We start from the raw sequence: 14,598 nt of genomic DNA on the forward strand, positions 1-14,598 counted from the left end.
AGCCAGCACTTCTGCCCAGGTAATCTATGGGGGCTGTCAACTTTTTCCAGTTTCATTGCGTACCATTACCATTCCTCTCTCCTCTCAGCTACCATGGCCCATGGTTTGGTGAGCGTTCTGGCACAAAATGTCCACCACGCATCACCCAGGTGGGTGCCACACATCGGTAGTGGAATGGGATGAATTATCCCCCATATAGGCATAATGCGAAGTTTTCAGGCTTTGTCAAAAGCGCTATATAAATGCAGCCCACTACCGCTAATCGCCTCCTGCCTAGCTCCTATCAGTGTGATTCGGGGGGCTGTGCAAACCGCCTTTATGAAAACATCCAGGGACAAAAACTATTGTCCTACATTCCAACCACCACAGAGTTCTTTCCACTGCAGGTGCTCTAGGGATGCTAGGATAGTGGTTGGGGGTCTGACATCATCCATAGAAAGAGAGAAGCTATTAGAGAGGATCAATATTGCCTGTTAGACTGACATAGTAGAGCACAGCAGGGGTAGATTGAGTTACTGTAGAGAACAGTACACAGGCAGACATAGTGGAGCACAGACACAGCAGGGGTAGATTGAGTTACTGTAGAGAACAGTTGCTCCTGGCTGCAGTGAAATCACTGTGAACTAGAACTACTACAGATAAAGAGCTTCATACATGGTCCATTCTTACAGCAGGGCAGGGGAAGATTGAGTTACTTTAGAGAACAGTAGACAGGCAGACATAGTGGAGCACAGAGCAGGGCAGGGGAAGATTGAGTTACTTTAGAGAACAGTAGACAGGCAGACATAGTGGAGCACAGAGCAGGGCAGGGGAAGATTGAGTTACTTTAGAGAACAGTAGACAGGCAGACATAGTGGAGCACAGAGCAGGGCAGGGGAAGATTGAGTTACTTTAGAGAACAGTAGACAGGCAGACATAGTGGAGCACAGAGCAGGGCAGGGGAAGATTGAGTAATTTAGAGGAAAATGCTGGCAACACCAAAGTTGCCAACACACACACACACACACAGAGCGGTTTCCCACAGTGGTGAGTGTTTACAGGTTTTTCTATTGGCTACCTTTGCTTCCTCACAGTCATCCTGCATACTGAAAGCTACAGTATGTGAATTAATCTGTATAAAAGCACAGTGCTTATTTTTGTCAGTTTTGACTCATCTGATGAACTCTTATCACATTCTTTTGGCATTTCCAAAATTGCTGAAAAATGTAACAATAACTGCAAAGAGCCCTAACCTGGAAATAGCCCTAACCTAACCCTAACCTGAAAATAGCCCTAACCTAACCCTAACCTGAAAATAGCCCTAACCTAACCCTAACCTGAAAATAGCCCTAACCTAACCCTAACCTGAAAATAGCCCTAACCTAACCCTAACCTGAAAATAGCCCTAACCTAACCCTAACCTGGAAATAGTCCTAACCTAACCCTAACCTGGAAATAGCCCTAACCTAACCCTAACCTGGAAATAGCCCTAACCTAACCCTAACCTGAAAATAGCCCTAACCTAACCCTAACCTGAAAATAGCCCTAACCTAACCCTAACCTGGAAATAGCCCTAACCCTAACCTGAAAATAGCCCTAACCTAACCCTAACCTGGAAATAGCCCTAACCTAACCCTAACCTGAAAATAGTCCTAACCTAACCCTAACCTGGAAATAGCCCTAACCTAACCCTAACCTGAAAATAGCCCTAACCTAACCCTAACCTGAAAATAGCCCTAACCTAACCCTAACCTGGAAATAGCCCTAACCTAACGCTAACCTGAAAATAGCCCTAACCTAACGCTAACCTGAAAATAGCCCTAACCTAACCCTAACCTGAAAATAGTCCTAACCTAACCCTAACCTGGAAATAGCCCTAACCTAACCCTAACCTGAAAATAGCCCTAACCTAACCCTAACCTGAAAATAGCCCTAACCTAACCCTAACCTGGAAATAGCCCTAACCTAACCCTAACCTGGAAATAGCCCTAACCTAACCCTAACCTGAAATTAGCCCTAACCTAACCCTAACCTGAAAATAGCCCTAACCTAACCCTAACCTGAAAATAGCCCTAACCTAACCCTAACCTGGAAAGCGCCCTAACCTAACCCGAAAATAGTCCTAACCTAACCCTAACCTGGAAAGCGCCCTAACCTAACCCTAACCTGAAAATAGTCCTAACCTAACCCTAACCTGGAAATAGCCCTAACCTAACCCTAACCTGAAAATAGTCCTAACCTAACCCTAACCTGAAAATAGTCCTAACCTAACCCTAACCTGAAAATAGCCCTAACCTAACCCTAACCTGAAAATAGCCCTAACCTAACCCTAACCTGAAAATAGCCCTAACCTAAACCTAACCTGAAAATAGCCCTAACCTAACCCTAACCTGAAAATAGCCCTAACCTAACCCTAACCTGGAAATAGCCCTAACCTAACCCTAACCTGAAAATAGCCCTAACCTAACCCTAACCTGAAAATAGCCCTAACCTAACCCTAACCTGGAAATAGCCCTAACCTAACCCTAACCTGGAAATAGCCCTAACCTAACCCTAACCTGAAAATAGCCCTAACCTAACCCTAACCTGAAAATAGCCCTAACCTAACCCTAACCTGAAAATAGCCCTAACCTAACCGTAACCTGAAAATAGCCCTAACCTAACCCTAACCTGGAAAGCGCCCTAACCTAACCCTAACCTGAAAATAGTCCTAACCTAACCCTAACCTGGAAAGCGCCCTAACCTAACCCTAACCTGAAAATAGTCCCAACCTAACCCTAACCTGGAAATAGCCCCAACCTAACCCTAACCTGAAAATAGTCCTAACCTAACCCTAACCTGAAAATAGCCCTAACCTAACCCTAACCTGAAAATAGCCCTAACCTAACCCTAACCTGAAAATAGCCCTAACCTAACCCTAACCTGAAAATAGCCCTAACCTAACCCTAACCTGAAAATAGCCCTAACCTAACCCTAACCTGGAAATAGCCCTAACCTAACCCTAACCTGAAAATAGCCCTAACCTAACCCTAACCTGAAAATAGCCCTAACCTAACCCTAACCTGAAAATAGTCCTAACCTAACCCTAACCTGGAAATAGCCCTAACCTAACCCTAACCTGGAAATAGCCCTAACCTAACCCTAACCTGGAAATAGCCCTAACCTAACCCTAACCTGAAAATAGTCCTAACCTAACCCTAACCTGGAAATAGCCCTAACCTAACCCTAACCTGGAAAGAGCTCTAACCTAACCTGGAAAGAGCCCTAACCTAACCTGGAAAGAGCCCTAACCTAACCTGGAAAGAGCCCTAACCTAACCTGGAAAGAGCCCTAACCTAACCCTAACCTGGAAATAGCCCTAACCTAACCCTAAACTGGAAAGAGCCCTAACCTAACCTGTAAAGAGCCCTAACCTAACCTGTAAAGAGCCCTAACCTAACCTGGAAAGAGCTCTAACCTAACCTGGAAAGAGCCCTAACCTAACCTGTAAAGAGCCCTAACCTAACCTGGAAAGAGCCCTAACCTAATCTGGAAAGAGCCCTAACCTAACCTGGAAAGAGCCCTAACCTAACCTGGAAAGAGCCCTAACCTAACCTGGAAAGAGCCCTAACCTAACCTGTAAAGAGCCCTAACCTGTAAAGAGCTCTAACCTAACCTGTAAAGAGCCCTAACCTAACCTGTAAAGAGCTCTAACCTAACCTGGAAAGAGCCCTAACCTAACCTGGAAAGAGCCCTAACCTAACCTGGAAAGAGCTCTAACCTAACCTAACATGGAAAGAGCCCTAACCTAACCTGGAAAGAGCTCTAACCTAACCTAACCTGGAAAGAGCCCTAACCTAACCTGGAAAGAGCCCTAACCTAACCTGGAAAGAGCCCTAACCTAACCTGGAAAGAGCCCTAACCTAACCTGGAAAGAGCCCTAACCTAACCTGGAAAGAGCTCTAACCTAACCTAACCTGTAAAGAGCTCTAACCTAACCTGGAAAGAGCCCTAACCTAACCTGGAAAGAGCCCTAACCTAACCTGGAAAGAGCCCTAACCTAACCTGGAAAGAGCCCTAACCTAACCTGGAAAGAGCAGATATGTTTCAAAGAGAATACTTAATTTCCCAGCTAGACAGAGAGAGAAGAGAGAGAGAGCGAGACAGACTATACATACCTTGGCCTAAACATCAGCGCCACAGGTAACTTCCACAAAGCTGTGAACAATCTGAGAGACAAGGCAAGAAGGTCCTTCTGTGCCATCAAAAGGAACATAACATTTGACATACCAATTAGGATCTGGCTAAAAATACTTTAATGCTGCCGCCTTATAGTTAATGCTGCCGCCTCATAGTTAATGCTGCCGCCTCATAGTTAATGCTGCCGCCTCATAGTTAATGCTGCCGCCTCAAAGTTAATGCTGCCGCCAGTCTGATCATAGTGGAGAAAAAGTAACACATAGCAAATGTCTCTTCATAAAAGCAGTGACATAATAATCACAGTAAAGACACAGGTTGCATCCAAACAATTTCTCCTTAAGTGTGCACTCGTTCACTACTCCACAAAAATGTAAAGGATTTAGATTGGTGTAGGCATGGGCTAGAGGGAGTTCCCACCATATTTCTTACATAGTACCAGTCATTTCCTTTCAAATCCATGATGGGAAGTGAACAAGTGCACAACTCGGGAGATTATTGCGACACAACCGCACAGAGGGGTAAGAGGCTGTGTGTGTGTGTGTGTGTGTGTGTCTGAATCAATATTTCTCTCATTGTCCCCCTAAATGAAATCAGGGAGGGGACTGTGGATCGGTCTTCGTTCGTCCGTCACGAACAATATCTCAGACAGCACTGGCCTGATTTTGACGAAACTTGGGTGAATGATGTGTCTTGCCATAGAGACCCGGCATTTACTAAATGACATTGATTGGACTGAGGTGGGAGCTATAGTAATTTACTGAAATTTGTGAGTCACACCAGAGAGGAAGAGGCAAAGCAGCAAGTGGCGTTTTTTCGCTCACCAAGCAAGGAGTTTTTGTGGAGGTCAATGAGTGTCGAATTTGATTAACAAAAAATGTAATGGCTTATTTGCTACGTGTGGCTTATTTGATTGAATAGAAGTTTCATAGTGCTTAAGATGTTTTGAGTGTACTGATGAGTAGGACACGTGACATCAAGGCAACTTTGACAAAAAACACTATATCGGAGTTGTGCCTGTTGTTCACACGCGTACAGTAGAAGTCGGAAGTTTACATACACCTTAGCCAAATACATTTAAACTCAGTTTTTCACAATTCCTGACATTTAATCCTAGTAAAAATTCCCTGTCTTAGGTCAGTTAGGATCACCACTTTATTTTAAGAATGTGAAATGTCAGAATAATAGTAGTGGGAATGATTTATTTCAGCTTCTATTTCTTTCATCACTTTCCCAGTGGGTCAGAAGTTTACACACACTCAATTAGTAGTTGGTAGCATTGCCTTTAAATTGTTTAACTTGGGTCAAACTTTTTAGGTAGCCTTCCACAAGCTACCCACAATAAGTTGGGTGAATTTTGGCCCATTCCTCCTGACAGAGCTGGTGTAACGGAGTCAGGTTTGTAGGCCTCCTTGCTCGCACATGCTTTTTCAGTTCTGCCGACACATTTTCTATAGGATTGAGGTCAGGGCTTTGTGATGGCCACTCAAATACCTTGACTTTGTTGTCCTTAAGCCATTTTGCCACAACTTTGGAAGTATGCTTGGGGTCATTGTCCATTTGGAAGACCCATTTGCGATCAAACTTTAACTTCCTGACTGATGTCTTGAGATGTTGCTTCAATATATTCACATATTTTCCCTCCTCATGATGCCATCTATTTTGTGAAGTGCACCAGTCCCTCCTGCAGCAAAGCACCCCACAACATGATGCTGCCACCCCCGTGCTTCCCGGTTGGGATGGTGTTCTTCGGCTTGCAAGCCTCCCCCTTTTTCCTTCAAACCTAAATGGTCATTATGGCCAAACAGTTCTATTTTTGTTTCATCAGACCAGAGGACATTTCTCCAAAAAGTACGATCTTCATCCCCATGTGCAGTTGCAAACCGTAGTCTGGCTTTTTTATGGTGGTTTTGGAGCAGTGGCTTCTTCCTTGCTGAGAGGCCTTTCAGGTTATGTCGATATAGGACTCGTTTTACTGTGGATATAGATACTTTTGTACCTGTTTCCTCCAGCATCTTCACAAGCTGCTTTGCTGATGTTCTGGGATTGATTTGCACTTTTCGCACCAAAATACGTTCATCTCCAGGAGACAGAACACGTCTCCTTCCTGAGCGGTATGACTGCTGCGGGGTCCCATGGTGTTTATACTTGCGCACTATTGTTTGTACAGATGAACGTGGTACCTTCAGGCATTTGGTAATTGCTCCCAAGGATGAACCAGACTTGTGGAGGTCTACAATATTTTTTCTGAGGTCTTTGCTAATTTCTTTTGATTTTCCCATGATGTCAAGCAAATAGGCACTGCGTTTGAAGGTAGGCCCTTCTTTGGACACTGTGTTAACGAACCTCCAGACGAGCTTCAATGCCATACAACTCTCCTTCCGTGGCCTCCAACTGCTCTTAAATACAAGTAAAACTAAATGCATGCTCTTCAACCGATCTCTGCCTGCACCTGCCCGCCCGTCCAGCATCACTATTCTGGACGGCTCTGACTTAGAATATGTGGACAATTACAAATACCTAGGTGTCTGGTTAGACTGTAAACTCTCCTTCCAGACTCACATTAAGCAACTCCAATCCAAAATTAAATCTAGAATCAGCTTCCTATTTCGCAACAAAGTATCCTTCACTCATGCTGCCAAACATAGTCAGTTTTACGAGGGTATCTTACCGATCCTTGACTTCGGCGATGTCATTTACAAAATAGCCTTCAACACTCTACTCAACAAACTGGATGCAGTCTATCAGGGTGCCATCCGTTTTGTCACCAAAGCCCCATATACCACCCACCACTGCGACCTGTATGCTCTCGTTGGCTGGCCCTCGCTTCATAGTCGTCGCCAAACCCACTGGCTCCAGGTCATCTATAAGTCTTTGCTAGGTAAAGCCCCGCCTTATCTCAGCTCACTGGTCACCATAGCAGCACCCACCCGTAGAAAGCGCTCCAGCAGGTATATTTCACTGGTCACCCCCAAAGCCTATTCCTCATTTGGCCGCCTTTCCTTCCAGTTCTCTGCTGCCAATGACTGGAATGAATTGCAAAAATCACTGAAGCCTCATATCTCCCTCACTAACTTTAAGCACCAGCTGTCAGAGCAGCTCACAGATCACTGCACCTGTACATAGCCCATCTGTAAATAGCCCACCCAACTACCTCATCCCCATACTGTTATTTATTTTTTGCTCCTTTGCACCCCAGTATCTCTACTTGCACATTCATCTTCTGCACATCTATCACTCCAATGTTTAATTGCTAAATTGTAATTACTTCGCCACTACGGCCTATTTATTGCCTTTCCTCCCTAACCTTACATTTTAGTCATTTAGCAGACACTCTTATCCAGAGCGACTTACAGTAGTGAATGCGTATATTTCACACATGTTTTTTTTTCTTCCCCGTACTGGTCCCCCGTGGGAATCGAACCCACAACCCTGGCGTTGCAAACACCATGCTCTACCAACTGAGCCACACGGCACACACTGTATATAGATTTTTTCTATTGTATTACTGACTGTATGTTTGTTTATTCCATGTGTAAGTCTGTGTTGTTGTTTGTGTCGCACTGCTTTGCTTTATCTTGGCCAGGTCGCAGTTGTAAATGAGAACTTGTTCTCAACTGGCCTACCTGGTTAAATAAAGGTGAAATAAATAAAAAATAATACATCCACAGGTACACCTCCAATTGACTCAAATTATGTCAATTAGCCTATCAGAAGCTTCTAAAGCCATGACATCATTTTCTGGAATTTTCCAAGCTGTTTAAAGGCACAGTCAACTTAGTGTATGTAAACTTCTGACTCACTGGAATTGTGATACAGTGAATTATAAGTGAAATAATCTGTCTGTAAACAATTGTTGGAAAAATGACTTGTGTCATGCAAAGTAGATGTCCTAACCGACTTGCCAAAACTATAGTTTGTTAACAAGAAATTTGTGGAGTGGTTGAAAAACGAGTTTTAATGACTCCAACCTAAGTGTATGTAAACTTCCGATTTCAACTGTATCTGCCCTCTCATTGGCTAGAAAGGTCCCACCTGATCTTGCCTCCTCACGAATGCCTTCTAGTCTGAGCACCAGTCTCTTTATCTAACATTCCAGTCCTTAGCACTTCTTGTCATTGCCTTTCACACTTGATATGGAGTACAGGGAGTGAATTAGCTAAAGAGACTGGTACCCAGGCAAACTGCCTTCCAATTTAGAATAGATTTTTTTCATTGTTAGAGTAGCCACTTGAGTATCTGGTCAATATAATGGATAATCTGTGGTCACACGATAATATCTCAAATGGCCCGGCGGGCATCATGTGTTTACTGTTGCTTTGTTTCAATCTACATATTTTTCTTGAACAATCAAAAAGGACTGGCTAGAAAGACTAACAGGGTGCACAACTATGAAATAAGATAAGCTTCTTTATAGTGGTGATGAGACACAGACAGACAGACAGATGGACAGCATGCGAGAGAGAGAGCGCGTGAGAGCAAGGAGAGAGAAAAAGAGAGACTTTGAAAGTGGAAAATGAAGAGAGAGAGAGAGCACGCCCACACAGTAAAACATCTTGTTAACTCAGTTATAAAGACGCATTGACATTATCAGAGCCTCAGAAAACCCACTGGAAAGTTTTATAGTGTACAACATCCTGCCCTGGCCATGCCTTCTGATAAGAGTAAATTCTCTTAATTTGACACAAACTTCAGAGCCTTTGAAACCCCTGGAATGTTTTATACAGTCCTCGCCTGACTACATTTTATACAGTCCTCTCCTGACTACATTTTATACAGTCCTCGCCTGACTACATTTTATACAGTCCTCGCCTGACTACATTTTATACAGTCCTCGCCTGACTACATTTTATACAGTCCTCTCCTGACTACATTTTATACAGTCCTCTCCTGACTACATTTTATACAGTCCTCTCCTGACTACATTTTATACAGTCTTCTCCTGACTACATTTTATACAGTCCTCTCCTGACTACATTTTATACAGTCCTCTCCTGACTACATTTTATACAGTCCTCTCCTGACTACATTTTATACAGTCCTCTCCTGACTACATTTTATACAGTCCTCTCCTGACTACATTTTATACAGTCCTCTCCTGACTACATTTTATACAGTCCTCGCCTGACTACATTTCATACAGTCCTCTCCTGACTACATTTTATACAGTCCTCTCCTGACTACATTTTATACAGTCCTCTCCTGACTACATTTCATACAGTCCTCTCCTGACTACATTTCATACAGTCCTCTCCTGACTACATTTTATACAGTCCTCTCCTGACTACATTTTATACAGTCCTCTCCTGACTACATTTTATACAGTCCTCTCCTGACTACATTTTATACAGTCCTCTCCTGACTACATTTTATACAGTCCTCTCCTGACTACATTTTATACAGTCCTCGCCTGACTACATTTTATACAGTCCTCGCCTGACTACATTTCATACAGTCCTCTCCTGACTACATTTTATACAGTCCTCTCCTGACTACATTTTATACAGTCCTCTCCTGACTACATTTTATACAGTCCTCTCCTGACTACATTTTATACAGTCCTCTCCTGACTACATTTTATACAGTCCTCTCCTGACTACATTTTATACAGTCCTCTCTTGACTACATTTTATACAGTCCTCTCCTGACTACATTTTATACAGTCCTCTCCTGACTACATTTTATACAGTCCTCTCCTGAACATGAGTTCTCATAAGAGGAAATGCTCTTCTATAGACACAAACTAATGTTGAAGATGATGAGGATGAAAAGGAGATTAGGGAGAGATAGGTCAGTATTTAGTGTGTATTGTGATGCCTTATTTCTGAACAATCTAAAAATAACACATGTTTGGAATCACACTTGAAAAATGACAGTTGACATCCATACTCGCTATACACTCCAGACAGAAACACAAGTACGCATTTTGAAACACAGCCATAGTTTGACATTAATGACATATGACAAGTCAAATATGATTGAGGCCAAAAGAGCTGCAAAAGGATGTTGCACCTGGTAAAAATCCATACAAAGATGACTATTATTGAGTACATTTCCTGAAAAGGCAAGGGCTTTCTAGGAAATAGTCTACTTGTCCTTGCTACTCACAATTAATTTAAATAGAAATAGGTTTTTAAACCAAATTAACACAATAGGGAATGAGTGATAACTGACAAATCAATCTTCTGCTACTCCAAACTCACTGTTAACTGCAAAGACATTGTTAAGAATCACCACCATACTGTGTCACACCTAAGGCTGTGATGGTCATGGAATTTTGGATAATGGTAATTGGCCATTTTTCCTCTTCTCTCCTCCGCTCCTGACTGCCTGTGCCATAGAAATAAAATGAATAGAACGGGTATCCTCATTCAAGTCAATGATGGAGTAATGGGTGGTGAACTGGCAGCAATTGCGAGGAGAAAGCAGGAAGTAAAAGCAGGAAGTGTACCCATCAATGTGTTGTAATTTGTTGATTCAATTCAACTGACTACAAAAACTACAGTGCATTGCATAACCACATCAGTTAACATAATTTGAATGATCATTCTACATTAACATTTAAATTTACATTTACATTTAAGTCATTTAGCAGACGCCCTTATCCAGAGCGACTTACAAATTGGATGATGGCATTACAATACCAGGCAGCCATTTCAAGTGTAGCCCCATGAGTTTACCAGCCAAATTGCCATACGAATGCCCGGCCGTCCCATCTTCAGTCAGCTATTCATTTTAGTATGATTTATCTGAACCATTACGATATTTTAGTTTTTTTCATGACGGTCTTCATCCATAACTGTTGGTTACACAGTTATATGGTAATTGTGCCAACCCTAGGCACATTGTAAAAAAAAAGGAAGATTAATAGTTAATTGGATAAAATTACTCTCCTCAAAACGCACCTCTAAGAGAACGAATTATGAATTGATTTAATAGAAAAAGTCGCTTGGCTTTCTCTCTTCTCCCCTGTTGTTTTTTCACCACGTTCATTGACAGATGTGACAGGGCTTCTCCTGATTTAGCTTCTTAATTGGGAAGTTTAAATATAATTTCTCTCTCTGTCTCTTGACAGGTCTCTCTCCTCTTACGTTTGTAAGGAGGTCTGACAGCTTTAGCAAAGATAGTCAATTACCAAGATGTCTACCAGATGGAAACCCCTCTCTGATCACACAAGTGTCATGGCAGCTGCACTCATGGACAAACTGCTGCCTGAATACAAACAAATACAATACAACTGCCTGAGTTGACTTTACTCTGAGTTTCTTATGGAAGTACTGGCTTGTTGGACCTCTTGGTCTGACTTTACAGACTGTTGACAATCCCCTTAATATATTAGCTTTAACACAAAGACAGCAGGCTGATACTGTATGGAGAGAACACACAGCTGAACAGAACAGTAGAGCAAAGCCAGGCCAGATGGGCTGTTCGCCCTTTAAGACCAATGGAATAGTCTCAAATAAATAATGCTATGACCCATTATATAACCACATGCTTTCTGTAAATAGACACAGGACTACATATCCCCACTGCACATTGGGTCAAATACATATTTTTAACCAACAGAAAGCAATCAGAAACTCCACAGTGACCAGAGTGTTTTGAGAAAGCCAACTACAGTATCGCAGGTATTCCCATGATGACAGATCGCAGCAGTATTAGTTACAGTAAGGCCCCACCACAGGAGACATTGTGTTATGCAGGTGTATGCCTGCATGCTACTCAAGATAACAGAGAGCAATAAGAAAAAGAAAGAGGATTGACACCCACCATCTCAGATTGTTCTGAAATCATTTCTGGAGCTAGAAACAGATCGGGTTAACATTAATTAATGTAATTTGATCTCAGAGAAATTAAGCTAATTGATTGCATTCAAATGCACCCTTTAATTTTTTAGGATTCACATAATATTCAATAAATATAGAACCCAACATCCGATATTGACCCAACTTCTTCCTACCATTGAGTAAGAGGAATCCAATAAAATGGTCAAAAGCCATGGACCCCCACATCAACCCCACCCCAACAACCAGTATACACTATCAGTTCTGTATGTTTGACAAGTAGTATGGAGCTGTGGCTTGTAGTATTGCTTCTTCACCATTTGCAATCTATTCCCTGTGAATCTGGTGATGTTTTCCCCGTTCAGAGATATTAGCCATTGAAGTCGCTTGCATTATTTTACCATAAATGAGTGTGAAAGTACCACGTTTTGCCCACTAGATGCCGCTGTTCCTGTTACTGCCGTTACGATGTAACCTGTTGCTGGTGTGATGTAACACACACACATACCCTGCCTTTTAAAGTACTGGACTATATTGTACACGGAACACATCAGGCTTGTTCATTAGCCTGTTGCAGTACTGTACACAAAGCACAGCACACACAAGATTGCCCGCTCGCACACACACTACATTCACATTTAAGTAATTTAGTAGATGCTCTTATACAGAGCGGCAACTTACACGGCAGGCATTCACACATGGATGCATAGCCTACACGCGAGCAAACACACCCACCTATCTAAAACACAAGGTGTCTGAGAGGAAATGTGTACAAAAATAAGGATCCAATTGAGGTTGATGAAGTCCAAAGCACTGTAGTAAATGCATTGGTGGAAAATGGAGTTTAGTGGCAGCAAATGAAGGAAAACGGATCAAACCGTCCATCATGATGAAGTGATACTGAAGTAAAGAGGAAAGAAAACTTGAGAGAGAAGATGATGAGTCCATTTGAGGACATACAGAGAGAGAGAGAGAGAGAGAGAGAGAGAGAGAGCTAGAGAGAGAGAGAGAGATCTGCCTAGAATAATGATGCCAGATCATAAATGTATCTGCAACATTCATTATTTCCTCTCTCTCCATTATCGCTCAAATTAAATCACAAGCTAATTCCTAAACCTGTCCATTGCGTGCTGCGGTAGCATATTCTGCATAAATACTTATCAATGCAATCCAATAGGCTCCTAGGATGTGTAGCAATCCACAAACAAATCAAATCACTCTGTGCCCATGAGTCAAGATGGGCTACTACAGCTGCACCCTATCGATCGCATCTCTCTCTCCCTGTTTATTACCTACCGGGGACCGGGCAGTCTGAAAGAGGCCGGATGGTGACCGGAATGTCTATGCTGGAACCACATGACCAAGAAAAAAAACACACTCATTAGGCTTTTGTCTACTAACTACATAAGGTACACGATTCGCAATAAACATAATAATTGGAGATATGCTGGGTAAAACGTCAGATCTATACAATGAAACAAACCTTGCTTTTGTAGGCTTGGCTATCGCGCAGCAGCCGCGCGGTTTAGGCTCGCGCAGTCTGTGAAGGTTCGATTACAGATAATGAAATATGAAAATGAAAGCTACATTCTCATCCGTCACCGACCCATCGTTTATCTAATATACTTCTCTTTTTATTAATGCGCACGATTCACGAATATGTGATGATAGACTAAAGAACAGCGCAATATTATTAATGTTCTCCTATCCGAGAATATTTCATCTGGATTATCTCACGTTATCACAAATAAAACATTATTAATGTCAACACTGAGATACGAATACCTAGTGGTTGCATTCCCAAAGAGGAAATGCATGTGTGACAGAATTATTGTGCAAATTAAATGAATAACAGCAAAAATACCTATGTAGCCTGGCGCTAGTTGAAATTAATAGCCTATTATGCTGAATAAAGCAGCTGACTCGCTCTGCGTCCATATATCGCTCATATAATATTTGAAGTAATATCACACCCACCGTATTTTTAATACTTCCTTATGTTGTAGAATTGCTGTCAGTTATGTATTTCTGTAGGCTACAGCAGCGGTCGTGAAATGCAGATATTAAGACAATTTTACAGTCCAAACTAGTCCATCAAGCCACGCGTCGTCTCAGGAAGAATTCTTTTATAAAAGGCGCAGCAGTTACAATGTAGCCAGATAATTTACATTTCCTGAAGTGCTCCGCGGCGATCAAATGCTCAAATCCCAGTTCAAAATGTACGCACCGTGCAGAACAAAACAATGAACACTCACCGCCGCTTTCTCCCGAACTAAATGGCGATGATGTTTTGTTTATTTCAAAGCTCCCATCTGCATCTGAATGTACAGTAGACTATATGCGTCACTGACTTCCGCGTTAAAATGGAGTGAAAAAAATAGGACGGGTAGAAAAAAAACGTCGTTAAAGGGCAGGCGCTTCAGCAGAGAAGGCGTCAACTCATGTTGCATTGATTGATAAGGGCTGGTCATATTAATGTTGAGATATTTTCATGATGATGATGATAAGGATGATTTTCGTTGACTGTTAAAATGTACATAGACCTGAAAACTATCCACACTGACTAAGCAAGATATTATGTATTCATTATACAGTATGTTTCTTCTTCTAAGACATAATGAATACAGACCATGACTAACCTGACAATGTCACATTTTAT

The 14,598-nt window shown here is 42.1% G+C and overlaps 1 protein-coding gene across 7 annotated transcripts in view; it reads right to left on the reverse strand.

Annotated features, from left to right (window-relative positions):
* Positions 1 to 14,299, reverse strand: part of marchf8 (membrane-associated ring finger (C3HC4) 8) — a 162,367-nt gene extending 148,068 nt beyond the window's left edge. For 3 of the 7 annotated variants that reach the window (XM_029752311.1, XM_029752310.1, XM_029752305.1), the window contains exon 1: positions 13,917 to 14,299. The gene's annotated coding sequence lies outside the window, so the exon portion shown is untranslated. The other 4 variants (XM_029752307.1, XM_029752308.1, XM_029752306.1 and 1 more) reach the window with 4 other exon arrangements.
* Positions 14,300 to 14,598: the final 299 nt, after the last annotated feature.

The sequence above is a fragment of the Salmo trutta genome, chromosome 5 (assembly GCF_901001165.1).
Source record: "Salmo trutta chromosome 5, fSalTru1.1, whole genome shotgun sequence".
Taxonomy (NCBI): Eukaryota; Metazoa; Chordata; class Actinopteri; order Salmoniformes; family Salmonidae; genus Salmo; species Salmo trutta.